This window comes from Castor canadensis, chromosome 17, assembly GCF_047511655.1.
Source record: "Castor canadensis chromosome 17, mCasCan1.hap1v2, whole genome shotgun sequence".
In the NCBI taxonomy this organism is placed as follows: domain Eukaryota; kingdom Metazoa; phylum Chordata; class Mammalia; order Rodentia; family Castoridae; genus Castor; species Castor canadensis.
The window spans coordinates 43389075-43416975 of record NC_133402.1 but is presented as its reverse complement, the minus strand read 5'-3'; the positions used below and the strand labels follow the sequence as shown (position 1 = coordinate 43416975).

General features: G+C 47.0%; 1 protein-coding gene and 1 pseudogene across 1 annotated transcript in view; one reads left to right on the top strand and one right to left on the bottom strand.

Annotated features, from left to right (window-relative positions):
* Trak1 (trafficking kinesin protein 1) overlaps positions 1-27901 on the bottom strand; it is a 172595-nt gene that overhangs the window by 133530 nt on the left and 11164 nt on the right. The window lies entirely within an intron of this gene.
* Positions 781-27813, top strand: LOC109703218 (large ribosomal subunit protein eL31-like; annotated as a pseudogene).

Below are 27901 nucleotides of genomic sequence, written 5' to 3'. Positions count from 1 at the left end.
GACAGCCCTTGTTCCAGCTGCAGGGCTGGAAGGGATACTACTGGGGGAGGGAAAGAGTTCAGCCAGGCAGGAGACAAAGGGACTCTTGGGCACTGCTTTCCCACGAAATGAAACCTTCACTGATGAAAGTCATATTCTGCAGCGGACTGAACAGTCTTTGTTAAGGACCTGGCACTGTTGTGCTTTCTCAACAGCAAAATACCTTGTTTTGAAGGCACACAGACAACATTTACACAGCCCCTCTTTTGCAATAAGTAATGTGCCTGGTCAGTGAGAAGAAAAGAAAAAACATCAAAATAAACAAGCTTCGGAAGTCCTGTTCCTCATCAGAAGCATAGCAGTGTAATCATTCTGTATGTAAGCTGCTTTACAGCTTCCTAAAGTTGAAGAAAAAAAGAGTTCTGACGTGAACACTTTCTTCTAATGCTAAAAGCACAACTGGATTTTTTTTTAACATGTGAGTACAAACTTTATCTTTCTGAAATTGAACCTAGTAGAAAAAAGTTGCTCAAAAAAATGTTAAATGTATCTTCAGCCAAATGGAGTTAAAAGCATTAGGGCATTTTATTTATATAATACAATATAATATATTATTAGATATATTTATTATATATCTCTTTATAATACCAGTATCACAAGAACAGAAAAGGAGATGCCACAAGAAAATTCCAATTTGTCCTCAGGAACTTGGACACAGCACATGCTGAGTGACCTGCCCCCCGCCAAACCCTGCATGTGGCAGGATTCCTGCTGCACACACAAGCAGGATTGCTCTCCGCCATGAGGACTCCTCCAGCCCTGGCCAGGAGCAGCTGTCCACCACCACCACCAGAGACAGCTGCATTCTGGAAGGATGGTGTCAACAACACCCTAAAAAGGTGTGGGTTCCCTCCTAAGCTCCAGAGTGAGTGCCAAAGACTGTCATCATTTGTTGCTACTATTCCCTTCCAAAGTCACCTGGACTACTTCCAAAGCAAAGTACTACTGAATAAAGCTAAATCCAGGCACATGGACTGGGGGGTGGGGGGGGGCGTCTGCCGCTCCTGATTCACAATTAACAAACTGGTATTTTTGTTGATTTCTGATTCACAAAGAAGATGGGAAAGAAGTGAGATAGCTTGGCATAGCACAAGCAAAGGAAGCGTTCCCAAATTCCCTTGTATTTGTACTTGAGCAGAATGGAATTCTCACATGAGAGCTGGGATGTCTATATTAAGTATCTTAGGCCAATCATCTACTAAATAAAGTTCAAGTGCCGCTGACTTCACATGGTCCCAGAGCTCTCCAGACAGCTGACTGCCCTCTCCCTAGCTCCTGCTTTGGAGCTCAGCCTTCAAAGTAGCTCCTTAGCTGTTTTGGTCTCAGCCACAGGCCATTCTGTACCCAGGAGGTATAAGTATGGCGAGCATTCACAGGATTGGCAGATACCAGCGCTGCCTGCCTTGCACTGCAAGTGTATGCGTGTGTGTGTGTGTGTGTGTGTGTGTGTGTGTGTGTATGTGTGCATGCCTGTGCAAACACAAACCCATCACCCTTGAAAACCTGAGGCTGATAGTTATGTTGCATGTTAACACTGGGGGAAGCTGGGTCAAGGGGGCATGGGAACTCTCTACTCTCTCTGCATCTCTTCTATAAACCAAAAATGACTTCATAGTGAGAGTTTAAAGAATGCAACAAACTTTAGGTCAACTTGAAGGTCTGAAGCCTACCATTCCAGTTTTCATAGGGACCTTCAGCATAAGTCACTAAACCCCATGAAGATCAGTTGATGTAGCCCTGACATGAAGGCAATGAGTTTCCCAATGGGAATGCCAAACTCCCGACAAGCAGGTGTAACACTGATGTGAGAATGAGCACATAAGGCTTATTCTCAATGACACACCTCGACTCTGAACCAGTGAGCTGCTGGAGGAGGCCATGGCTAGAGAGGCCTCCCCACTCACTCCAGCACTACCCCAGCCACCACCACAGTGTCAAAGCTGCCCTGCCCCAATACTCCCAATGCAAACGGGCCACAGGGAGGCATGCCCTTTGATGCCCTTTATCATTTTAAGGGCCCTGGAAATCAGTTTTATTTCATTTGGGAGTAATGGTGAACTCAAGATTTAAATAAATACTTCATAAGAAGTAACTGGACAATGGCCTCTTCTGTGTTCTTCAGAACTCCGGTGTGTCTACCTGCCATCCCCGCTCCCCCAGTGTCCTCCCAGCCTTGTCTCTTGCCATCTATGGGCTGGCCCCATCTGTCTTCCTGACCTGGTTCTCTGGAATGGGTGAGAAAATAAAGGGCAGTTCTGCTGCAGAAAAAAATATATATATATATAAATCTCAACCAAACACTCTGAATCACTGCTATATGCATAAACCCTGTCCATTCTACTGAGTATGAGTCCTTTATGTAAATTATCTCATTCATCCCCCAACCCTGTGAAGTAAAAGGGACTGCACTATCATTCCCGTCTCACAGAGGAGGAACTGCAATAGTAAATGGTGAAGCCACGACAAGAAGGGAGTGCCCCAACACCTTGTCTACACCACAGCTAGCTATTCTCTGAAACACTCTAAAAAAAGAAACACTCTAAAAATCACTTAATTTTTTTCCTAGAAAATAACAAATTTTTTGAGATGGTTTTTCAGACAATACAAATATTAAAGAAAATTATGCGTGAGTCATCACATATACTCTTTAGGAAAATTCACAGAAATACCCAAAAGGAAAACAGAAAATGGCTGAGGTCAGCTGACAGGCCCAGGTGGAAGCCGGCCACAATCCTCACCCTGCCACCATTCTCAAGATCTCATCAGAATCCACAAAGAACACCAGAAAGGTCCATGGTGATGGCACACTGGTATCTTTCCAAATAGTTAACCCCATCCTGGGGTTAGTCTGTAGACACAGTAGTCGTGAAAGTTCCCTGACGTCCAAGGCCTACTCATATCACATACATGCACAGATGGATATGTATATAAATACAGCCACACACACATATACACATGTACAAGCACACACACACACACACATACATACACAATACACATATACGCAAACAATACACTCACACACACACATACACTCATACAATACACACACAATACACACTCATACATACACACAATACACACACACACACACGCAGATTTCTTTTAAATTTGAAAAATGTGTCCTTCCTCTTAAAGTCACAGCACAAAGGGCAGAGGGCAGAGGGCAAAGAGTAAGTCTGGAAGATATATGGTGTTTCACATTTCAAATCCCTGAAATCAAGGTGTTTCTTAGAGTCACTGGTCCCTTACTTACCATTATTTTTTTTCTTAGAGGTACAAAGAGCAGTGGCAAGTCTTATATCTGTGGCATCTCAACTTCTGATGCCACATGGAGAGCCACATTTCCTTAACATGAAAGGTGGCATGCTGCACGTGCAGTCAATGCCCTGTTCTTGTCACTCAACAGTGACCTGAGACTGGTCCCTATCACTGTTTGTAAATAGTCTCTGACTTTCACCAGTGCACTTACCCATCACCATGATGGTAATTTAGACGGTTTAAATGTTTTGCCATGTACTGTGGTGAGTATCTCTGCTTTGTGCATTCCTGAAGGCAAAGGACAGGTGCCCACATGTGGAATGGCTGAGTCAAACAATCATTTAAATACAGACAGGCCAGACTCCCCCAGATTCGGAGTGGGGTGAGCAAGTTAACCCCAGCAACACAAATGGCCCAAAAAACAATGGGCAAGGCCACCCTGGAGTTAGGGGAGACCCCTGCCTCGCCAAGAGACAGATTGGGGTGACTTTAAAAGTTGGAATAAAGAGCAAGGGGATTAAGCAGAGCTACAAATAAGCCTATCTCAGCTAGTGTCCACACAGCCCTGGGTGCACCATGGAGGTACAATTCCCCAAGCCACATCCACCGCTGTGGCAGCGCAGTGGAGTCACATAAGCCAGGCCAGAAGAGAGCAAACTGCCAGTGTTCTGCCATGGGCAAAGGACAGCTCTGCGAGGGTGGGAAGGAGGAAGTGAAGCCTGAGCTCAGCCTTAAAAGGAAGCTCATAGAATGACATGTTCTGTTTTATTGGCTTTTAAAATGATCTTTTCTTTCCGGTTGGTTCTATTCTCTGCTTTATTTAAACAAGAACACAAGCAAATAAACAAGGTGTGGGCTGGGTAGCAGGTGAACCAGGGTGAGCTCTCAAGGTTGCAGGACACTTTATGGCCTGCCCAGGAAGGAGCCAGCCCTACCATCCAAGTCCACCCCTCCCTTCCTGCCTGGCCTCCAGCAGTGACCAGTGTCCACCTACCAGCAGGTTCTCCTCGGATCACCAGAGAGGCACCAGATACAGTGTCACCTGTAGTCCTGCCAACATCTGGGGAAAAGAGCAGGGTGGACCAAGCGACAGCCACTCCCGCCTCCAACTCCTCAGCCCTGCAGTGAGCACAGGAGGCTGAGAGTGTGACAAAGTCTGGCTTCCCCAGGAAGGAGAAGTGTGGTGCAGCGGATGGAGAAGGGATTAGAATCGGTCTCTGCTGCTCCATCTTTCACTCACTCACTCATTCATTCCAGAAGTGCCACTGTGGGCTGCCCTCAGTCTCTGGAGAAAACACGTGCACTGAGCCAGGGACTTAAGGACGGCTGTACTTACATCAGAATATCCCATCTTCCCTCGTACTCAAGGTAGCACTGAATGGCACAGGTGGTCTAAATACCATGATTTTAAATGCTCCAGTGGCCTAGTTCCCTCCTCATGATGTCACCCACCAGGATGTTGGTCATCCTGATGGGTGGGTCCACCCAAAGTGCCCTTGGACAGGCCCCTGGCCTATTAATAGCAGCTGTGTGGGACTCAGGTTACAAATTGGTTCAAATCCATATAAAACTGGCTCCTCTGAGGCAATTTTGGTACTTTACTTTGTCTCTCACACAAGAATTTGATTTTTAAAACCCTAGCATTGTGAATGGAAAGGCCAAGCTTAAAAAGTATTAAAAGGTTGTAGAGCAGTCTATGCTGGCAATCAGAGTTGGAAAAAAGAGAAAGGTCTCCAAATTTCAAAAGTTATTAACAACTACTCAACACTGTGTTCTTACAGGCCACACACTGAAAGCTTAAGATCTGAAAAAAGACATACTTAAATGTTGCATTTCAAACAGTATTTTGAAAGCTGAGAATTTTTAACTTTTTCCTAGATTTCTGAATGAACAGAATAAAAAAGAATGCCTTTAATTTTAGAATTCCTAATATTCACCTGGGTAAAATATTATCAGTTAAAAGACTTATTCAATATAATTTAAAAATCAATGATAGAAAAGAGTACATTTCTGTTTAGACAGAGGTATTTTAAGAATACTTTAAGGATATTTATTCAAGATATATTTCAATTGAAATAATTTCAAAAGCAAATGAGCACAGGAAAAGGTGTACATGATCGCTGTCCACCAGGGAAATGCAAATCAAATCATGATGAGATGAAACCTCCCACCAGGAGGAAGTCTGTGGTTAGTAAGACAGACAATCACCGGGTTGGGAAGGACACAGACTCTGGCGCATGCTGGTGAGAGTGCCAATGGTACAGTCACTTGGAAAACAGACCGGCCACTCCTCACAAGGCAAAAATAGTTACCATGTAACATGTATCTCATACCAAGAGGAGCAAAAACATAAAACCTTATCCCAAAATGTTCATAGTAGTATTATTATTTGTTTGTTTTGTTTTGCAGTACTAGGATTTGAACTCAGGGACTTGCGCTTGCTAGGCAGACACTCTACCACTTGAATTATACCACCAGCCATCTTGCTTTAGTTATTATTCAAATAGGGTCTCTAGGCTTGCAACAGTCTGGACTTCAGTCCTTCATACCCTTGGCAGATGGAGCCTGGGATTTCATTTTTCTTTGGGAGAGAGGACAGAATGTGCGTGGATTTGGACATCTCTGCACGTGGGCCAGTTCAGGTCTATCCCACCTGCCCAGCAAGTCAGGCAGGGTCAGCAAAGCCTTGGCCTCTGGGCCTTGGTCCTGGAGCAGGAGTGGGAGGCAGTGGCTCCTCACATAAGGACATCTCCAGCTGACATTTGAGATGAAGAGGGCACACGGAGAAGGAACCAAGCTTCCTAAAAGAGGAGCTCCTCATCCTCCCCACAGAGCAGCCACCTGTCCCAAGGGTCCTCTTTTAGCTCCTCCTTTGTTGCACCCTGGTCCGCAAGTCTGACTGTGGCTTTTTCTCATAGAGTATCTTCTTTTTTCATGGGGAAGGGGATGGGTCATCATCTCCCTTTTCTTTTTCTTCACACAAAAAGGCCCCAGCTCAGCTCTCACACCACTCAAACTGCAAACCTTAGACTAAAGTCAACTAGACAGAATCCATAAGGTCCAGCAGCTTACACAGAGGGAAAAGAAAGGCTTTCATTGTGTGGGCCACTGCCTGGGAGAAGCAAGAGCTCATGAAACCAGCCATTGTTTGGAGAGCAAAATCAGCCGTAGTTACCCCAGGCCGCACATGAAAAAGCAACATTCAGCAGGCTTGCAGAGTCAGGCAATCTAAATGGCAATCAAGGGACTGGTCAGATGGCTCCCCTGCTTGTCCCCTCACCAGAGGTGAAGATGAGCCCAGAGCACCAACAACCTCAGATGCCATGGGAAGTGCCTTCTCGAGGACACCGTTCTCAAGGCAAGATAGCCAGAACTCAATCCCGAGGCCCCTCATCGCTTCAGTCCTTGACGCTGCAGTGCCCAGGATCCTTCCATGATAGAGGTGGGGAGGGCATAGCGTGGAAGAATGTGCAGTGTGATCCCGGCTGGGTTAAACACACATCCCACACACTCTCACACAGAACAGAAACTGAAGGAAACTGGGGTGCCAAATGCTCTTTATCACTAGCATCCAACACAGACCTCAAGAACACAAGTGATTTTTGGTCCAGTTGGCCACTTCACAAAATAAGAGGCTGAATCCACTCAACAAAGGCATCCAGGCCTTAAGCAGTGATGCTGGAGGGATGATTCCCTGGGGAAGCCTCAAGTGACATTACCGCCCCCTCCTGCCAGGCTCTGTGGGGAGGGACCACTAACCCAGAGGGTTTAACTTCTGCAAGATCATAGAACCCAGTTAGTGTGCAGCAGAACTTCCTGGAAGGCTGTCACCACACAGATTGCTGGAGCGGAGCCCAAGAATCTGCATTTTAGACCAGCTCCCCGGTGGTGCTGATGGTGCTGGCTGGCCCTTACTGAAGCAACTGCACTAAACCAGTCACACACATGTTAAGACTGATAGGCTGAACTTCAGCACAGGGCTGGCAGTGTACCTCCTCTAGGCCTACCAGAAGGGCTTAGTTTTTTATCATCTTTAAATTCATTGTCTGTCTGAATAGCACTAATGACTCCTTCCATCTGATAGAGTCTGAAAATGTAATCCTTCAAAGGCTGAACACATGCTAAGCTCCTACCTCACAGCTTCAAATCACAACAGGCTTCCAAATGAGTCATGGGGTATCACTGGGAAACAGAGAATGGGACTAAAATGGGGAGAGGTCTAAGGAAAGCCATCTCAGTCACACACATTTGGACAGCCACCAGGACTGTGTTCTGGGAATTGAGGATGAAGCAACCAGGCAGAAGTCCACCATCTTTCATGACTTAAAAGGACAGAGGGCTCCCAATTTCTGAGGTCACATATACACCACCCATAAGCCTCCTGTCCTCTCTCATAATGGCTCATCATCCAAGTGGCTACTCTGCTCTATGGGCCTTTGAAGGTCAGTTCACGCAGGCAGAGGGCCATGAAATGGACCCTCAGCTGCTCAAGTCAGACAGCAAAACCAAAGCAAGGAAAAGCACAGCAGAGGGGGCCTGGCTGGAGACAAAGCTTCAGACAAAGGGGATATCCCCACCAAGGGACCACCTGATCATTGCACAGGATTAATGCTCCCATCTTGGTTGAAAGCAGGAAGGCAAGGGTTCCACCTGTCTTCCTACCTGACTTCCTACCTGTGTTAGGCACAGACAGAGGCTCCCTGCTAAATCACCACAAAAAAGGCCAGTGAAAGTTCTGCACCACCCTTGCCTTCACAGGAGCTCTAGAAGGCGGTGAGAGTCATGGGGGCCTCTGATGAGGACAGGTATCAATGGGACTTCCCATGATGTCTTGGGCCCAGGCCTGTGGCTCCCATGGCCACCTTGGAAAAGGCAAAGGCTGCCAGTTGCCATGAAACTGGACTAAAGGTACAATGTCAGCTTCTCTGTGCACAAAAAGAAAAACTTCCCTTCAGAATACAGTCAGCCAGGACCTGCGGCTTTACTCCCTTACATCTCAGAGACGGGAAGTTTTACAAAGAGGGAACAAATCCACCAGGACAGAGGAAATGGAATACGAGAGAGGATGAAAACTTTTGACCAACTTTGGAAAATGAAAAGCAGGTGGACAAAGTCTTCACTGCCTCAATGAAACAGGAAGCCTCAGGACAGGAGGGAGAGTGTGCTGTGGGATAGAGAGGGGGGTATCAGGCTCACAGTTAAAAAATGGAGCCAAAATCTCATTTAAAGGAGCACTGTGACCCCATCCCAGCATGTCAATGTCCTCTTCACCTTCCTGGACACTGGGTACAGAAGAAGCCAAGACTTCTACACTATACTATAGAACTTGGGGAAGGAGGGAAAGGAAAAGGGAATGACAGAGCATCAGCAACATTGTAATACATAACATCTGTGAAGGTAGAGGATACAAGGATTTGTACTGAAAGGTGTTGAAAAATGGGGGGTTGGGAGGGAAGGGATAAGGGAGAGCAATGGAAGGGGCTGAACTGACAAAAGTAAAGTGTACCCTCAGCAGAGACACATCAAGAAACCCCTTTGAACATTGACTTAGAAATTAATAAGGACAGCACTGTAAAATAGGTACAGTGTAGGGGGGTACTAGTAGGAGCAGGAAGGTGAACGAAGGAGAGCAAGATATCAAGGTGAGGGAATATGACTGACGAACTTCATATACTTACACAAAACAGAAAAATGAAACCTCTTGCAATTGCTTTAAGTGGAGGGGGAGGGGTCAAGGGGAGAGATGGTGGGGGAGAGCTAACCGATGTACAATGTGAGCCTATTAGGAACTGCCACAATGAATCACCCCTGTACAATGAATATATCCTTATATAATCTCTTTAAAAAAAAAAAAACAGACAGGTCTGGGGGTGTGGCCCAGAGGTATAGCACTTGCCTAGGATGTCCAAGGTCCTGGAAATTGTTCCTCAGCACCACTAAATAAATAAATACAAACATACAAATGGGCAGGACTGAGAATGTTCTAAAACCAGGACTAAGTGCAAATCTATTTATTTAGCATGGGAGATCCCCTTGTCCCCCTCTCACCCCAGCTCCCTGGCCCAACTCAACTGGCAAAACAGCAGCACACAGCCAGGCAGGAGACTGGAGGGATGCCCTTTGGGAGGTCACCAGTTCAAGAGAAAAAGAAATACAACAGTCACAGAGTCCCCAGCAAAGAAGGCTGAGTGCCTCATCAGCCACAAACCCTGCAGGTTCTGCACACACAGCTCTGACCAGCCCCTCAGGTGTGGGTAGCAGAGCCCAGCAGACACACCCCAAAGGAAACAGAAAAATGGGAACAGGGACAATGTAGGGGACAGAAGAAAACTTCAAAAAATTACCATGAATGCCTTCAGAGACAAAAGCCCCTGCATCCAGAAAATAAGGGAAAAAAAAAAAAACAGAGGGACTTTTGGAAGACATAGGAAAATGAAAATTGAACTTTAAAAACTGAAAAACTAGCCAGGAACTGGTGGCTCACGTCTATAATCCTAGCTACCCAGAAGGAAGAGATCAGGAGGATTGCAGTTTGAAGCCAGCCTAGGCAAATAGTTCGAGACCCTATCTTGAAAAAAATAAGATAACTAAGTACAAGAACTAAGGATACAGCTGAGGAAATCAAAGAATGAGATTCAGAATAGAAGAAAAGATCAGGAAGACAGAGGTCAACCCCAGAGGAACTCCAGATGAGAAAAGAGGAAAAATGGCAGGAGGAAATTACTAAAGAAATGATGCAAGAAACTCTTCTGGAACTAAAGAACGTGAACTTCTAGATGGAAAGGGCCCAGGGAACTCCTGTCATAATGAATTTTTAAAAGTCCCAGGGAGCACCCTGAAATTTCCTAAGTTTCTAAAACCTTCCAGAGAAAAATCTGAATGGCAAAAAGGATCAGAGACCATGACTGTAAAGGACTTAACAACACTAGAGTTGAAGATGACAGAGCCTGAGGCTGGCCCTTAGGTCATTTCACCCTGGAGTTCTAAACCTGTGCCAACTACTAACCACACATGGGAACAGAAACAAAACAATGCCCCTCATGCCAGGGTATAATTTACAACCACAGAGGCAAATATCAGAGGAAACAGCCAGAAGTTAGAAACAGAACAAGACCGAGGATTGATCAGGTGCAACGTGGAAATGACAACTGTCTTCACTGGCTCCTGATGTGAAGGGACACTTTAAACACCAGGTACATGGGCCTAGCTTGGAAGCCACCGGACTGTCAGCCATGCTGAGCTGCACTGAGCGCACACACAAGAGGTTAAGTTACTTGGCCGGTTCTTCAACAGATAACATCATTAGGAAAAGAAGACAACAGAGGGGATCCTGCAGATTCAAAGAGTCTTAAAATATCTATCAAGCTCTTTAAAAACAGACAAAACTTCGGGGGACCCAGTGATGCTGCTAAAAGGAAACAGCTGCTCTTGCAGGGAGAAGGGGAGCCAGGGGCTTTGGAGGGGGCTGGCAAAGTTCTATTTCCTGACCTGGAGAGGTGTTTCTCTTACAACTACCATCTTACATGCTGTTTTATGTTGTTGTCTGTGTCTGTGTGTGATTTTATAAGAAACAGGTTATTTAAAAAGCTATACACATTACTATCATGATGAAAATTAATTATTTAACAATAAAGCCAAAGCTAGGTGGAGGCTCACGCCTGTAATCCCAGCTATGTGGGAGGCAGAAGTAGGAGGATTGAGGTCCCAAGGCCAGGCCTAGATAAAAACACAAGACCCTATGCAAAAAATGCCGACAGCAAAAAAGATTTCTATAGGTATGTATGGGCTAATTTTCCAAACTGAGAGTGCCAGAGCTTCTACCGTCCTTCTTTTCTTGCTAGTTTACCTGAGCAATGCCAAACTCAGAACTGAGGGATGGAATATAAGCAAAAGCAAGCCAGGCACAGTGGTGCACATCTGTAATCCCAGCACTCAGAAGGCTGAGGCAAGAGGATTGCAAGTTTGAGGCCTGTCTGGGCTACCTAGCAAGACCCTGTCTCAAACAAAAAGAAAACAAAAATGTGTAAAAATAAATGTTAAAGAAGTCCGTTTTCTACTTTCAGAGGTGCTGAAAGATGAGCTTTTGTGAGGGTGACTCAGATACACAATAACCAGCATCTTTTACTGTTTCATTAGCATACATTAACAGTACAAAGCATTTCACTGCGACAATGCCGCTGATGCATGCTGTGTGCTTTAAGTTCACCCCTCTATCACAAACTGCTTTGCCTTTTCAAAAGCATAATCTAATATCTTGACTGTGCTTAACCTAAAGAACGAATTTAATTACCAAATAGTAAAGTATCCTGAATTAGGTGAGGTGTACACATCGTCTTCATTTTTGATCAAAATGTTTTATTTTCCATCACCCCTTGAAAACTAAACAAAAATCAAGGCAATCCTAACAAACCAGGGGTTATTTTAGGAAACACCACAGCTCAAGATATCAGGATCAAGAACCAAAAAGCATACAGATCCTGAAGAGGACACAGCTACAGAATTAACACCAGAAATGTGACTGTTAGTGTTTAGCGGTTTATGATTAGAGGTCAGTACTGGGGAGGAGGGCCTGTACATTTCTTCTTCCCAAAATGACTCATCTCGCCCTCGTGTGTGTGTGGGGGGGGGGGTAGTACTTCCTGGGATTTGAACTCAGGGCCCCACACCTGTGGGGACATTACCACTGGAGCCATGCCCCCATCTTACCCTCTTACAGGGCTCAAGTACTCTGTGGACCCCCTCTGAACTCCATCTTCCCAGGAGCTGGGGCACTGCAGCCCAAGAGCCCAGGCGCCAGGTGTTTATCCGCCTGCCTTATGAGGTGAGCCAACAAACTCTCTACACATGGAAGCCCAAGAGCCAGGCAACACAGCAGAGGCGTTCCCAAAACCCAACCAGACCCTCATTCCTCTAACTCTATCTTGCTTCCTCCCGCCTTACCCATGCTCAGCCATTCTGAGGGTCTTCTAGGAGTTCCCGGATGGTGCAAAAATTATATACATGCTCTAGAGCAGATTTAAATCAACAAAAAGAAAGAAAATTGCAAAAACTGCTCAGTCAAAACCCAGGCTGGGGAAGTAGCTCTGTGACAGAATGCTTGAACCTTGACAGTGTGCTAGTCCCTGGCTTCTATTCCCAGCACTGCAAAACATAAAAAAAAAAAAAAAGAGAGAGAAAGAAACGCTTGATTATGAAGGACACTGAGCTTTCAAGTCCAAATCTGGCATCTGCTACCCCGAAGTCCCCGGCTTTGTTGCTCTTCAGCAACATGACCCTGAGCAGTGTTGCCAGTTCCAAAGCAGGCCTGACATAGGCAAGCAGGCCTGCTTTGTCAGGGGACGAAGGAGGGCCTCTCTGCAGGATGTATGAGTACCACATGCTGAATTGTTCACTTATCCAAAGTCCACACCACCAGAAAGCTCAAAGAAATATGTTTTCTAAATGGCATTCACATGCTAGTGGGAAACCCCAGCAATGGCCTGAGTAAAGACCCAAGTGACGGTAACGGGGGCAGCTGACTGCCCTGCCTCAGGATCACTAAACTGCAGGCTGGGGAAGCACTGAACTCCCAAGTTCCAGGCGGCCAGTCTAAGTCCCCGCCTTGGGAGTGAACTTGAGTCCAGTAAATGCTCCCAACTTGCCCTCTCCAACATCTGTTCTAGACGCACCTGATGGTAGGCTTGAAGCATTACCACTAGGCAAAAGACTGTTCTCCCACCATGCAGAGCAGACCCATGGTCACCTACCACCTCACAGAGAATGTGCTGTTTTTATTTAAAAGCATTAAAACACTGTGATTCCGCCTTCAAAGAGGAAGGTGGGAGTCTAGTTTCTAAATAAGGTTATAAAGAGAAAAGGCATGCACTCAGAGGGAGGGGTGCATCCTCCATGGCACAGGTGTGCAGAGGCAAGATTTCTACTTGGAGAAATTTTAATCATCACACTTCAAAATTGCCAGGCTGCATTTCCCAATGAAAGAAGAATTCGTTAAAAAGCACACACTTGAACAGGGAGCAATGGTAATCCAACAACTTGGGAGGTGCAGATTGAGAGAATCAAGGCTCCAGGCAAGCTTGGGCAAAGAGTTTGCAAGATCCACCTCAACAAAATGAGCTGGGTGTGGTAGTACCAGCCTGTAATCCCAGCTATGAGGGAGGCATAGGTCCAGGCCAGCACTAGCAAAAAGCAAGATCCTACCTGAACAATAACCTAAAGCAAAAATGGCCGGAGGAGTAGCTCCAGTGGTACAGAGCCTACCTAGCAAGCACGAGGCCCTGAGTTCAAACCCCAGAATTGCAGAAAAAGAAATTTAAAAGCACAGCTGATAAAGATTTTTATAATTTTTTTTAATTTTACAAATCTTTTAAAACTTTATAAAGAAACTTTATTAGCTGATACACGTTTTATTTTCAAATGAGTCAGTTTTGCAGCTCTAGCTTCTAAAACTAGAGCTGTGAGGTCAGGATGACCTTTACTCCCCAATCTTCCTAACCAATAGGTAGCATTTACCACTCAGCAAGTAACCTGGGCACCTCACCTCCTCCTCACCCCAGAACAGGTCTGCAGAGGAGAAGGCTGGCCCCGGGGAACTTAAGGACAACTTGGCGGCTGGCGAGCGGGAAGCTGGCATGTGGCTCCAGCGCCAGCCTCCATGTCCTAGGGCAGGAGCCTCCTGAGCAGAGAAAATCTCTCCTGCCACCTGACACGGACAGTACCAAAAGACCTTAGGAACAAACAGAAAAAACTCTGGAGTAGAACAAAAACCATGACTTACACTTCCAGGTCGAAGACCTACGCCAACCCAGGCCTGGGGCCACCTCAAAGGAGGGCTTCTGCCCCAGCCAAGGACACCCAGGCTGGGCAAGGCGAGAGAACTGTGGGTCAGAGAGCCGCTGCTCATTCCAACACAGCCCTCCCAGAGCTCAGAGGAGAATTACACAGGATAGGTCCTCCCGCTCCCGTTTCCAACATACTAAACTTTGTCCATAGAGTCACTTGGCTTTATTTCTAATAAGTTCTTTAAATGATTTTTAAGAATAAAGGTAGGCCTCCCACCAACTAAAAGCATTTAAAAGCATCAGGAGGCGGGCCAGCTGTGAGGTCCCTAGGTGCTCTTAAGAGGCCAGAGTACTGTCCCCACTCAAACCCTGACCCCTTCAGGGAAGGGAGAGGGGTTCCTGTCACCCTAAGAGGCCACAGTGAGAACCAGCCCAGAGCAAAGCCAGGGACTGGCTCAGAAGTGGCCACACCCTGCAGACAGAACCTGTCAATGACCATGAAAACTGGGGAGTGCTGTGTTCCGCACTTCCAGTTAGAAAAGGAGGGTCTGGAGTTGAGAAATGTACAAGTGAAAAGCCAAAGACAACATCCATGAAACAAACACAGAGGTCTGCTCACAGGGTGGTGGGGTGGGGGAAGGCAAGCCCTGGTCAGAGCAGGAACAAAGGGTTCCCAAGACAAAGGGAGAGGGATAGAAGTGGGAGGAAGAGGGGAAGGGAAGGAAGAAAGGGAACTGAGGGCACTAGGAGGAAAGAAGTGAGGGGCGACAAGGAGAGGGCAAAGGAAGAGAAAGGGGGGGGGACCCAGCAACCAGAGGTATACAGAGCCCAGGACAGCTGAGGGTCATGCAGTGGTTGCCAGGCTACTGCCACAGCCCACAATAGCTGAGCTTAAGCTTGGGATCACTGCACTTTCACTAATCCTTACCCCAGAAGAGGGGGGAGAGCAGAAAGAGCTCCAAAGTCAGAGCTCTCAGGATCAAATTCCACAGAAGAATCTTTCTGGTGTATGGCAGCAAACATTCTCCAGTAGGAAGAATGTGGGATTATTCCTTTTAAAAGAGAGACAAGGGGAATAGTACAAGCAGTTCTTGCTTATTACTCTCCTTACTACTAGAGACAGCAGTTCAGCAGTGACCACAGTACACGGCCAGACTGACACTGCAGCGGCCCACTCACCATCCACACAAAGAACTGCATTCCTGGAGGGTGTGGTGGCTCATGCCTGTAATCCCAGCTATGAGGGAGGCATGGGTAGGAAGACTGCAGTCTGAGGCAGGCCAGGTTTAAAAAGCATGAGACCCTATCTGAAAAACAACTAAAGCAAAAAAGGGCTAGCTCAAGTGGTGGAGTGCCTGTGTAGCAAGTGTGAGACCTTGAGTTCAAACCCCAGCACCACAAAATCAAAAAGTATTTTATTCCTTTTCTGTAACCTATGCTGTGAGGCAATCACTTTCCAAAAGAAAATGAACAAAGAACTTTAGTTCAATGAAAAACAATTTGCAAGCAGAAGCCATTTCTACTCTCACAAGTCTCTATTTCAGAGAAAAGAAATGTTTCATTTAATGGGTTCTGAAAAATAAAACAAAAAAACAAGTAATAAAGTAGTGATACAAAAACTCATCAAGTGTACTACATTAATGAAATAAAGGTCAAAAACTCAACACCCTTCCATGATAAAACACTCAACAAGTTAGAAACGGAAGCAAGCTTCCCCAACTCAATGCAGTACATCTGCGCTCAGGACGCCCACCCGTCTGCTCAGCACCGTGCTGACGTGCTGGTCAGAGCAATCGGCAAAGGCGAACAAGTCACTCACACCAGAATGACAGGTGACACAATCCTCTACACAGAAAATCCCAAGGAACCCACAAAAACATGGTTAAAACTAATACACAAGAGCAGCAAAGCTGCAGGATGCAAAACTAATATATGCAAACTCAGTTTTGTTTCTATACACTAGCAATGACCATGCTTAAGTGAAATTAAGAAAGCTGTTCCCTTTATAATAGAATCAAAAAATAAAATGCTTGGAACGCGAAGATATCAAGGTGGCAGTATTTCTGAAATTGGTCTACATCTTCACTGTAATTCTTCTCAAAATCTCAGCTGCCTTTTTTTTAAATAAAAAGTAACAAGCTAGTCTTAAAATCTATATGGAAATATAAGGCCCCAGAATGGCCAAAACAATTTTGATAAAGAAAAACAGGGCTGTAATCCCAGCTACTCAGGAGCAAGAGACAGGGGGATCAAGATCCAAGTCCAGCCCAAACAAAAGCATGAGACCCTGTCTGAAAAACAACCAAAGCAGAATGGCTGGGGGAGTGGCTCAAGCAGTAGAACGCCTGCCGAGCAAGCACAAGTTCCTGAGTTCAAATCCCTGTACTGGAGAAAAATAAAAACCAAAGTTGGAGGCATCACAGAGCCTTGTTTCAAAACTTCCTACACAAGTTCAGTAATGAAGGCAGTGCAATGCCAGCACAGGATACACAGATCAGTGGAACACAACTGAGGGCTAAAAATAAATCCTTATTTTAGGGTCACTTTGATTTTTAATAAGACAACTCAATGTGGAAAGAAGAGTCACTCTCCAAGTGGTGCTGCACAGCCAGATGCCATCCTTAAAACAAGAATTACCTTGGACCACGGGCCTAAGTGTGAGAGCTGAAACTACCAACCTCGGAGGAAGTGCACCCAGGCCGTATAGCAGGCGGTATTTCCCAGAAGAGCGCAAGTCACCAAAAAAAGAGAAACAGGACTTCATCAAAACTGACATTTCTGTACTTCAAATGAAACCATCAAAAAAGGGAAAAGATAATCTATAGGAGGAAATACTAAAATCACGTAGCTCATAAAGAGCTGTATCAAGAATATATGAGCCAGGCATTGTGGTACACACCTGTAATCCCAGCACTAGGAAAGCAGAGGCTGGAGAATGTCTCAAGTTTAAGGCTGGCCTGAGCTACAAAGCAAGACTCTGACTCAAAAAAGAAAAAAGAAGAAAGAAGAAAGAGGAGATGGAGGACTATGAAGAGGAGGAAACAGAGAACTCCCTGCCTAAACCAGAGCTCCTCCAGCAGCCCCTGAGCAATGGCCTCAGGCACAGTGACCTCTGTTGTATGTGAAACATTAATGCTCCTCTCCACAACCACTGTGACACTGTGTGTCTGCTCAGAGCCCCAGTACCCTGCCTGTCATTCATTCAACGAACACCAGGCCAGACGCTGGGCCGGTGCTGAGCGTGGTAAGAAACATAGAAGCTGAGGCCCTGACCTCCAGCGGCTTCTGGTCTATGCAGGGCAGAGACTGGAAACAGAACTCACAAACCAGTGAGCAAGACTGCACAGACCACAGCGCCGCTGCAATGGGCCAGGTGAAGTTCAAAGTCATATAAACTCATCATTCTTAAGACTATAAGACACGATGACTTCTCAGTGGACAAGTCAACACCAGGGCTGTCTCTGGACCCAGGAATTCTATTTTACTGCCCTGGTGATTACGGCCTAGATTTTAAAAGGACCATAGATGTGTGAGGTGTGTGCACAGAGAGAGAGGCTGCAGAGAAAGCCAGCTGTGTCCCCTCACTGTGCCAGAGAGCAGCGGAGAGCAGCACAGCTTTGAGCACAATGAAAACTGAGTGCAAAAGGCTCTCTAGCCATTCAAGAAATCTTCATGGAGCACCCTGTGTGCCAGCACTACTAGGAGGCCCTGCAAGGGCTGAGAATATTCTAGAAAATGAACCTAATAAAACCCCAGACCTCATGGAACCTACAATCTGTTGAGAGTACTGACCTCAACCACTTCATCCCCTAAACCTCGAGTGAGAATGGCCCTTTAAGGGAAGGGCCGGTGCTAGGCCAGCCACCTACCAGTCTCCAGCTGTCCAAATGAAGTCTCTCACAGACTTTACCTTCAAGGGGCTGCAGACAAAAATAGCCACAGCAGTGGCAGATACTGCTGACACAGATATGGTCAGAGAAGGCTTCCCAGCCAAGCTCAGGTCAGACCTAAAAGGTGAGCAGGAATTCACTGGGCAGCCAGAACTGCTTGAGGGTGGGGGAGGGCTCTACACCAGAGGTACAATGGAGACAAAGTTCTGGAGAAGAGAGGAAAAGCATGGTCCAGTCAGCAAACTGAAAGGTTCTGAATGGCTTCAGCAAGGGAAGGAGAGGCAGCAGTCTCTTTGGCCCCACAGTGAGCTCTGAACGGGTTTCAAGAGTCAGGTGAGTGAGAAGATTCAGCCTGCACTTTAGAAGGGCACCTTAGCAGCAGAGAAGAGGAAACATGAGAACCCAACAGTGCAGGGGGGCAGCGAGGGAGGCCACTGACCAGGAGAGCAGGAGCAGGAGAAGGGATGGTGCTCCTGCCTAGACAGCAGGCTCACTGCCTAGTCAGCGGTGCCTCCATGTGACTAGGCACACAGACACACACAGACCCATTTCTTTGGGGGTGGAGGTAGCGAGCCAGGCAGGGTCTGGGCACCAAAAAAATGAACAGGTGCAATGGGCAGTGTTAGTTTGGACCTGGAGTGTCCCCCAAAGTCTTGCCTATCCCCCAAAGTCCGTGTCAAAGGCTTGGGATGCAGCAGAACCTTTAACAGGTGGGGCTGAGTGGGAGGTCTTGGTTCACTGGCGGGTGTGCCCTCAAGGAGACATGTGGTGTGGTCTTTGCTCTTTTTGTCTTTTTCCCTTCTGGTCATGAGGCAAGGGCTTCCTCCTCCATGTGTTCCACCATGATGTACTCCACACCACAGGCCCAAAAACAATGGGCCAACCAAACTGGCACTGAAACTTCCAAAACTGTGAGTCCAAATCAACCTTCCCTCTTTTTAAGTTGATTGTCTCAGGTATTTTGTTAGTGATAGAAAACTGACTGACACAGGCAAGCAGGTGGGCAAACAGGCCCAGAGCTCAGGAGTCAGGCCTGGACAAAGACTTAGGCAGTGGTGACAACAAAGGCACAGGCCTGGTAGGACCAGCAGGGCAGTGTGCTGGGCCAGGTCCCCAGGGCACAGCTGGAGGACACCTGCCTTCAAAGGTTTTGTGGGATAGAGGAGCATACAGCCTGCAAGGCCACAGAGGCAGACCAGATGGAGGAGTAGAAGGAGCACAGGAGGATGGAGTTTCCCAGAAGCATATGGGGAAACAAGCAACTCAAGAAGGAAAGAATGAGAGTAATGCAGACTATGCCATCAAGGCTAGGAGTGCCAGGCTTGAAGGTGTTCCATGGACTTTGCACCAGGTTCACTGTGTGACTGCTGGTGGAGTGGTGACTCAGGTGCTCAGGTGACTCCCTGGCAACAGGGACAGGAGAGGAACAGAGGACGTTTCAGTGAGAATCAAGTGAAGCAGGGGAAAGTTACAGCTAGTGGGAAGATAAACAATCTAGAAAGACAGAGCCAGGTATGGTGGCTCACACTTGTAATCCCAGCTACTCAGTAGATGGAGATCAAGAAAATCGTGGTTTAAGCTTGCCTGACCTCCATCTCAGCAAATAAATTGGGCATGGTGGTATATGCCTATAATCCCAGCTACACAGGAAGCATAGGTAGGACAATTGTGGCCCAAGTCCAGCCCTGGACAAAAATGAGACTCCATCCAAAGAAATAAACTAAAGCAAAAGGGGCTGGGAGTGTGCCTCAAGTGGTAGAGCACCTGCCTAGTAAGCGTGAAGCTCTGAATTAGAACCTCTGTACAACTAAAAACAAAAGAAGAAACAAAAAGAAAAAGAAAAAAAAAGACAGATGGCAGAGCACTGAGTACATTATGGGAAGTGGGGAATCCACAGATAAGATGAGTGAAGAGACAGAGAGGGGCTCGTGGACCAGGGCTGCTCCTGAGGCAGAGGAAAACCCAAAGCCACCCCAGGAGGAAGAGGGTTCCTCCTGGGCTCAGTAGGAGGACAGCATGAAAGCTGGTCATGGCGCTCACTGAGGGGGTCACAAAGAGTGAAGGGCAAGCATTGGATGGAGGCTCTTGGAGCATCTAGGATGGTCAGAGCCCATAACCCAGCTCTATGGGCTTACCCAGGCTGGCTAACAGGTGATTCCATGGTTTCTCCAGCAGCTCTCAATAGACAGGGCAGAGGTCTGGCAGGTGCACAAAGAAAGGTCTGGGGTGCTTGGTGATGCCCAGGCAGGCAGAGGGACAGAATCAGTGGGGAAGGAACATGTGCAGAGGAGAGAGAACTGGAGTTCAGCAAGCACAGTGACCGTACTCAAGGTGGAACAGGTGACTCCAAAAAATGGCACCATCCAGGTTGTGACCAGGCAGTGGTGCAGCAGGGTGGAGAGGCCACCACTGGACAGACAGCCAGTAACCAAGGTGCTGTGAGCCATCAGAAGCCAGGTTTGGGGAAGGTAATCAGGAGCCAAATGCCCCAGTGTCCAGGGACAGAGGCCAAGAGCCTGGCAGCAGAGCAAGGAAGGCAAAGATGAAATAACAGAATGTGACCTGCCCCAAAGGAGCAGAGCTCAGAGGTCCCCTTGGCTGAGTGCTTATCTTATCTTATCATCAGATAAGGGCACCCCCGCAGCTGCAGCTGCGCTGCCTCTTTCTACAAGCTGCCGCTCACTGGCAATGAACTTTCCAGGACCACAGGCCCTAAGCGTGCTGGACCCAGAAGTGGAGGCATGAAGAGAGACAGGCTAGATTGCATTACTCACGGCCCAGCACCCACTGTCCCTCGTCCCTCTCTCGTCCCTCGTCCCTCGCCAGGGTTCTCTAATTGCCTCCCACGTGTTCCCAAGAAAGAGGGCCAGCCACTGCTGAGTAATGAGCGCCTGCTGCCCCTGCATGCTTCCTGTGACTCTGGGATGGGAGGCCGCAGTAATTACCCAGGCCCCACTAATGAGCACCCACAGTATGACGTGCCAACAGCTCCAGAACAAACACATCAAAATCCGAGCTTTTAAGGAAACACCGGTTCCAAATTCATATTTTTAAAAAGAGCTGAATTGTTCATAATGCAACAGGAAAAACCCCTTCCTTCCCATATTTCCAAACAAGGTAGCAATGATTTAATTCCAAGGACAATGAAGCATTCTATAGAGACCGGCAGCCACCACACTTGTTTCAGGGGGTTCAAAAGCGTCTGATGCCACAGTCCAGGGGGAAAATGACACAGAATTAAAAGGGCAATAGTCTTATGCCAACTCTTAACACCATACCATCAGCATTCATTGGTTCTTAATCCTTTGTTTTGATTTATTTGGATGTCAGTAAGACATAATGGAAAGGCCTAGAAGAATTCCAGGGTTGGGAAAAACTTTTTCCAGGCTGACACACTCCCAGTGGGCTTGAGCAAAATCTTGGAGCTTCTGAGGAAAGTACGAAGATCTATTTCCTCAGAAGGTACCAGAGCCCGGGAAGGGTGAGCGGCAGGTGTGACTGGGGAGGAGGCAAGCTTCTGAGCTCTGCAGTGCCGTGAGGAACTACGGTCGACAATTAATTGAATTATTTCAAAAGAGCTAGTAGAGAGGATTTGAATGTCCCCATCACAAAGAAATAATAAATGTGAGATGACAAATTGCCCAATTATCCTGCTCGATCCTCTGACATTGTATGCATGTATGAAATGTCACACTGCACCCCATAAATAGGTACAATTACTACACGCCAATGACAAATAAAAATATATTTCAAAAAAGTCTTGGAGCTTCACAGACTTGGAAACCCACCCGGAGCAGGAAGCATGGGACTCAGAGAAGACAGAGCCAGTGCCCTGACTGAAAAGCAACCACACCTCTGCAAGAACGGAGCACACCCACTCGCCCACACCCACTGCAGCCCCCAGCTCTACCAGAGCAGGTGGCTTTGGGCCTGGCTTCAGAGTCCAACAGAACTAACTGCAGCTCCAGACTCTTTTTGGTGGTACAGGAGTTTGAACTCAGGGGTTCCCCCTTGCTAGGCAGTTGAGCCACGCCTCCAACGCTTTCTGCTCTGGTTATTTTGGAAATAGGGTCTCACTTTTTGCCCAGGCTGGCCTAAGATCCTCCTATTTTACACTTTCCACCTTAACTGCAATGACAGGTGTATGCCACCATGCTCAGTTACTGGTTGAGATAGGGTCTCACAAACTTTTTGCCAGTGCTGGTCTCAAACCACAATCCTCCCAAGAAGCTAGTATTACAGGCATGACCCACCAGCACCCAGCTTCCCATGTTCTTTGCAGTAACCTCAGCCATGTCCTCACCCCCGTGAAGCCCAGCATGACTTCTGGAGGATACCTACAGAACATTCCTAGCTTAGCTCCCCCTCAAAACCCCATCTCCCCACCCCCGCTCAGGAGGAAGCAGGTGGGGTCCTCAGGCCATTGGGGAAAGCTAATCCCAGCTTGTGGACGTGAGCCAGGCTGATGGTGATGAGCTTCTCATCAGCTCTTTAATCTTTTTATTATCTCTCTGGTCCCTGAGTCACCAGCAGACACAGGACATGCCATCACCTGGGTCACGAGGAAGGTGGAAACGCCCCAATGCCACCATATACTGACAACGGAACAGTTTTGACACCATAGATTTCAAACAGAGCACTGCACTCAGACAGCCTTGGCAAACTCACTGCACACGCCCAGAGAAAGCATCCGGAACCTCTACGGGACTTCTGTTCAACTTGCAACCTGGAAAACCCAACAGCTGAGGACTATGGTCAGCCATCATTGACACTGTGCTCTGGGGCACGTCACCCTTTCCCTCTTTGCAATCTGATCAATGGTTACCTCTGCTCATGGCTTTGAGATAAAGCCTGAGGTTCACCTCCTTACGTCTGCCAAGGAAGGTAATGTTCGGCTCCAAAAGGAGGGGCACCGTCACCTCTTCCCACCCTCCAACTCCAACTGAAGTGTGGATGCCACCACGCTGATTACAGCTGTCCCCCAAGCAGCCTGACCAGCAAGTTGCAACTACTGTTAAACTGCCATCTTTAAGTGATGCAAACCATTGATTTTACAAATTTATCAAGAACATATGTAAGATCCTCACGCTGAGCTCGCACGCCCGCCTGCTCTTCACATGGCTGGCCAGCTGTCCTGAGCCTCCAGACCCAGACATATCGTACCTTCCACTAAGCCACACCACCACCCCTCCTCCGGCCTGTCCCTGCTTCCTCCCTGCCTCACCTACCCAGGCTCTCCACAGAGCAAGCTAGGCCATTAAAAAAAGTCAATCAATTATGCCACTACCCTGCATGGAATCCTCCAACAGCTTGTGATTATATTCAAAGTAAAATCTCAGCTCCTTACCTCCTGGCCTAGCAAGCCAGTGGGATGTGGTTGTTCAGATCACCTCTGCGTGTCCTGTCCCTAGGGCCTTGCCAAGGCCCCTGCACGTGTCTGCTCTGTGTGGGAAGCTTTGCCTCCATGTTTCCGCACTGTTCAGTCTCTGCTCACCCCGAGCCTCCTCACCTTTGCTGTCCCTCTGTCCCCTCCCCTAGTCACTACCTGGCACAACACCCTACATCTGTTACCCCATGGTGTCTCTCTAGTCTGTCCCCAAGACCTGAACTGCTGCGGTTATTGGCAGATTGCAATGCAGGTCCCAGGGCAGCCAGGCACCGCTCCCCATCCTGCTGGGACTCCTCCAACTCCAACCAAAGGGGAGTCTAGCGTCTAATGCACCAAAAATTTCAGGAACCAGGAGAAACAGACACTTCTGTACTGAGCAGAAGCACTTAGCAAGCACACAGGGAAGCAGTGTGGAAATGTGCTGTGGGCACCCACGAGTGTGTAAGGGCCAGGGCTGCCACTGCTCCACCGTAAGATTCCCCTTCTTCTTCAGGAAAAGCCAGGAAACCGAAATGGCTGTTCCCAAATTAACAGAGAAATGAACTGTTGGATTCACCTGCCTGGGCAGCATCTCTCATGTCAATACTGTTTCCCCAACTGTTTTCACAACTGAACAATTTTTAAGTCCACAAGTATGCTTTGGAAATAGATTTACTTTCTTTTGAAGAAAAATGACCAGACTGCAGAAGCTTTTCTTAAAACATACTTCTGACAGTTGTGACCATTATTAGGGTAAGAATTACCGCTCATGTATGCTTCTATTGTTTCTCATTATTTTTCAGATGTGAATACGATCACGTAATTCAGTCACAGTTACAAAATTGATGTAAACACATCAAAATATCAGCACTTTGAAATAAATAAATAACAAGAAACTTGTCTGATGAGGCAGGGGTGGTCTGAGCTTCATGGCCTACCCTGAGACACCACAGCCCCACCTTAGTAAGTTAAAGCAGTCTGATATGGATTCCACCTTGCCCTTCCAAGCTGACATGGTTACTGTAGTGAGTGGAACAGGAGGCCACACAGAAGCTTTCTGATCAAGTTCATCAAGGGGACCCAGGACTGGAGCACAGGGAAGGCAAGCAGCAGCCAACAGCACACAAATTAGTGTGCAAAAACCTCATGTCCCCATGTCCCTAGCTGGCTCATCAGTGGTCCCACACCACAGCTGCTCCAGTGTCCAGAGTGCAGAGGGCAGGAAGCTCACCAGCCATTAAAAAGGGCTCCTGTGAAGGACATCTCCAGCACAGGACCACACTCTGACCTACCTCACCCCCCACTTCCTATGAAAAGCCCAAGTTCACTTCTTGTCTGAGCTGGGCAAACTTCCTTTATATCCCACTCTGTCCTTTGCTAGTTCCCCAGAGGGTTAAATAAAAAGGGCCTCCAGGGAGAAAAAAGGGAAGTAGAAGATGGAGGAACAGGCAGAGTGCAGACACAGAAAAAAAAGAGTGAAGAGAGACAGAAGGCCAAGGGAAGAAGGACAGAGAAAGAAAAGAAGAGAAAAGGAAGAGAGAAGAAAGAAATGAAGTCAGAAGACAAAGGCAGAGGGAGAGAAAGAGAAAACTGCAGGGAGAGAAACAAAGACGGGAAGAGACTCAATGAGAAAAACAAAGAGAAAGATAAGGAAAAAGTTCGTGGGCAAAACAGCACAGAGATTCATGGAAAAGCTATTTGTGACAGTCCCTCTTTTTCCATGTAGTGTATTAGGCCATATGTGGGAAGCGAACAAGGCTGGAACTCAGCCTAAGAACATCTGCCACAGGCTTTAAAAGGCCTAATAATAGCACAGCTGGTGTCCTAGGCCTAATGAGCTCACACCACGTGACCGCTCCTTCCCCAGCTCCTCCAGCGAGCAGGCCGCCAGCCAACGGGGAAGACCCGCCCTCCACCCTCCATCCTCCCCAGGCTCTTGCTTTATTTCCTCCAGGGCCTCCATTCTCCCTTCCAGAAACCACTCCCACCCCTTTCCTGAGCTGTCACTGGGATCCAGCAGCTCCACTGAACAGACCCATTTCTTAACATGAAAGGCAAAGATGAGAAGTAAAAGGTGGGGGCATCACTACAGATCGTACAGGAGGGCTGCTGTAACAATTAACGCTGATGGCATGGGCCAGGTCCTTGAAAGAGACAACTTACCAAAACTAACAATCACAACAGTCTGATGAACCCTGTATCTATTACACACGTGGGATTCCACAGTCAGGAAAGCCAGTGAGTGCTAGGCATAGGTACAGCTCCTCCAGGAGCTGGAGTCTGGGGAGGCAGTCTGGGGACAGGGAGCCTTTCCTGGGGACTGAGGACTGTTGCTAAGAGAGGCCCAAGCACAGCAGAATGGGAAGGGGGTGGGGAGGCAAACAAAGAAGTGGGGAAATTTTAACCCTCTCTGGTGTTTCTCACCACTTTCCCATCACAGCACACTTTCAAAGGCCTGCGAGCATTTTAAGAAAGTGCACTCAGCATGGCGCAGGGCAGGATCACTGGCTCTATGAGGAAGTCACTGGAAAGTGACTACAGGAGACTCCTTGGGCACTGGGGCTGTCTCCTAAGCAATTGCAAGACAGGTTGGGATCTCTCCTTGCAGCAGGCAACCCATCCTGACCACCAGGAAGAGCTTGGCATATAGGAAACATGAGATCTTGTAACCAAGAAAAGACAAAGATTCCAAACCCACGCTGGGTAATATACAACAACATGCATGTGTTTGCAAGCATGCAGTCAAAAGGTTAACAAATTACTAAATTCCAGTCCCCTCTACCAGGTAATTATATGAACAGCAACCACACGGGTAGCTAAAAGGTGGGCAATCATTAACTTTCTCCACTGCTAAACACTGTCACACACTAAAAGACAGTGTTTTATTCCTTGTTAATGCCATAACTAAGGCATGTAAGCTGGACAACTTCATGTTTTGATTCATAATGCCAGTGCCACTTTTTCTCACAAGTTTGTACTGCAAAAATGCAAAACAACAATTACAGGGCTGGGGGTGCAGCTCAGTGGTAGAGCACTTGCCTAGCATTCATGAGGTTCTGGGTGATACCCCAGCACTAAAAAAAAATAAGGACTATCATAAATTTATCCTTCTTGGAACGCGTAATGTACCGAGGAAAACTCTCTGCAGGACAGCATAGTTTTTCTGTCCATACAACTGAAGGCCTAGACATAATCAATCACTAGTTTGGTCTTTGTCCTTCCAGCCTTGTCCTTTCACTCTTTTTAGGTCACAGATCCAGGTCAGGTCTTTCTCAATCTGCAGGTCAGCCAAAGTGGAGCCATAGTGGAGCCTGAGACTTTTCAAGGAACAATCAGTAATATCGATCCTGTCTTTAGTTGAACTTTTATATTTGTTATTCACAGATTTTTTTGCATTAAGAGTTTTTAAATTATTTCATTAAAATATTGCTTATCTTGGGCTGGGGTGTAGCCCAGTGGCATAGGGCAAACTCAGCATGCAAAGGCCCTGGGTTCGATCCTCAACACCACAAAAAGAAACAAAAAACTGCTTTTCTTGATTCCTGAGAGTTTTTTACATTCTGTACCAGAGGCAAGTGCCTCAGTAGCTTCCCCTGGTCCAGGTCCCAGCCCTCAATAAAATCAATACACGCTGGGCAAGCCACAGCTTGCCTTAAGGGCCATCTGCCAGGGGTGTGTGTGTGTTCTAAATGACTTCAGGAGGAAGTAGGATGGAAACCTCAAGCCAGAGCACAGTGAAATTCTGTGGAACAAATATTTCACGTCGTGTTGCAGTAGCATCTGATAACTAACAAATTCATTAGAACTTTAATGATCTTACACACTGCACTCTGACTTTCACTAAATGTGCACCTTATACTGCCCATACCCCCATACTGACAGCACACCCACAAGTAAAACACACCTAAAAGGTACTGACAGCTCTTACTTTCCAACTTGGGGCCTGGTAGAATAGCTCCCACAAAGAAGTGTGACAAGAAGAAGAAGGGCCATTCTGCCATCAACCAGGTGGTGACGTTCACAAGTGATCCATCAACGTTCACAAGTGATCCATGGAGTGGGCTTTAAGAAGCGTGCCTCTCGTTCACTCAAAGAGATCCAGAAATTTGCCATGAAGGAGATGGGGACTCCAGATGTGTGCATTGATACCAGGCTCAACAAAGCTGTCTGGGCTAAAGGAATAAAGAATGTCCTGTATCGTATCTGATTGCGGTTATCCAGAAAACGTAATGAGGATGAAGACTCACCAAACAGGCTCTATACGTTGGTGACCTATGTTCCTGTTACCACATTCAAAAATCTGCAGACAGTCAATATAGATGAGAACTAACAGCTGAGTGGAAATAAAGTTATAAAACTGCAAAAAAAAAAAAAAGGTATTGACAGTACACCTCCAAGTACAAATATTATAGCCACAATTCTGGCCTTCACCACCATAGGAAAACATTGCCTATTTCTGCAATCATATAGCATTTATATACTTTCATATCTGATTTCTCTTGGTCAACATTTTGCCTACAACATTCATCCATTTGTTGCATTCATGCTTCATTCCTTTTCATTGC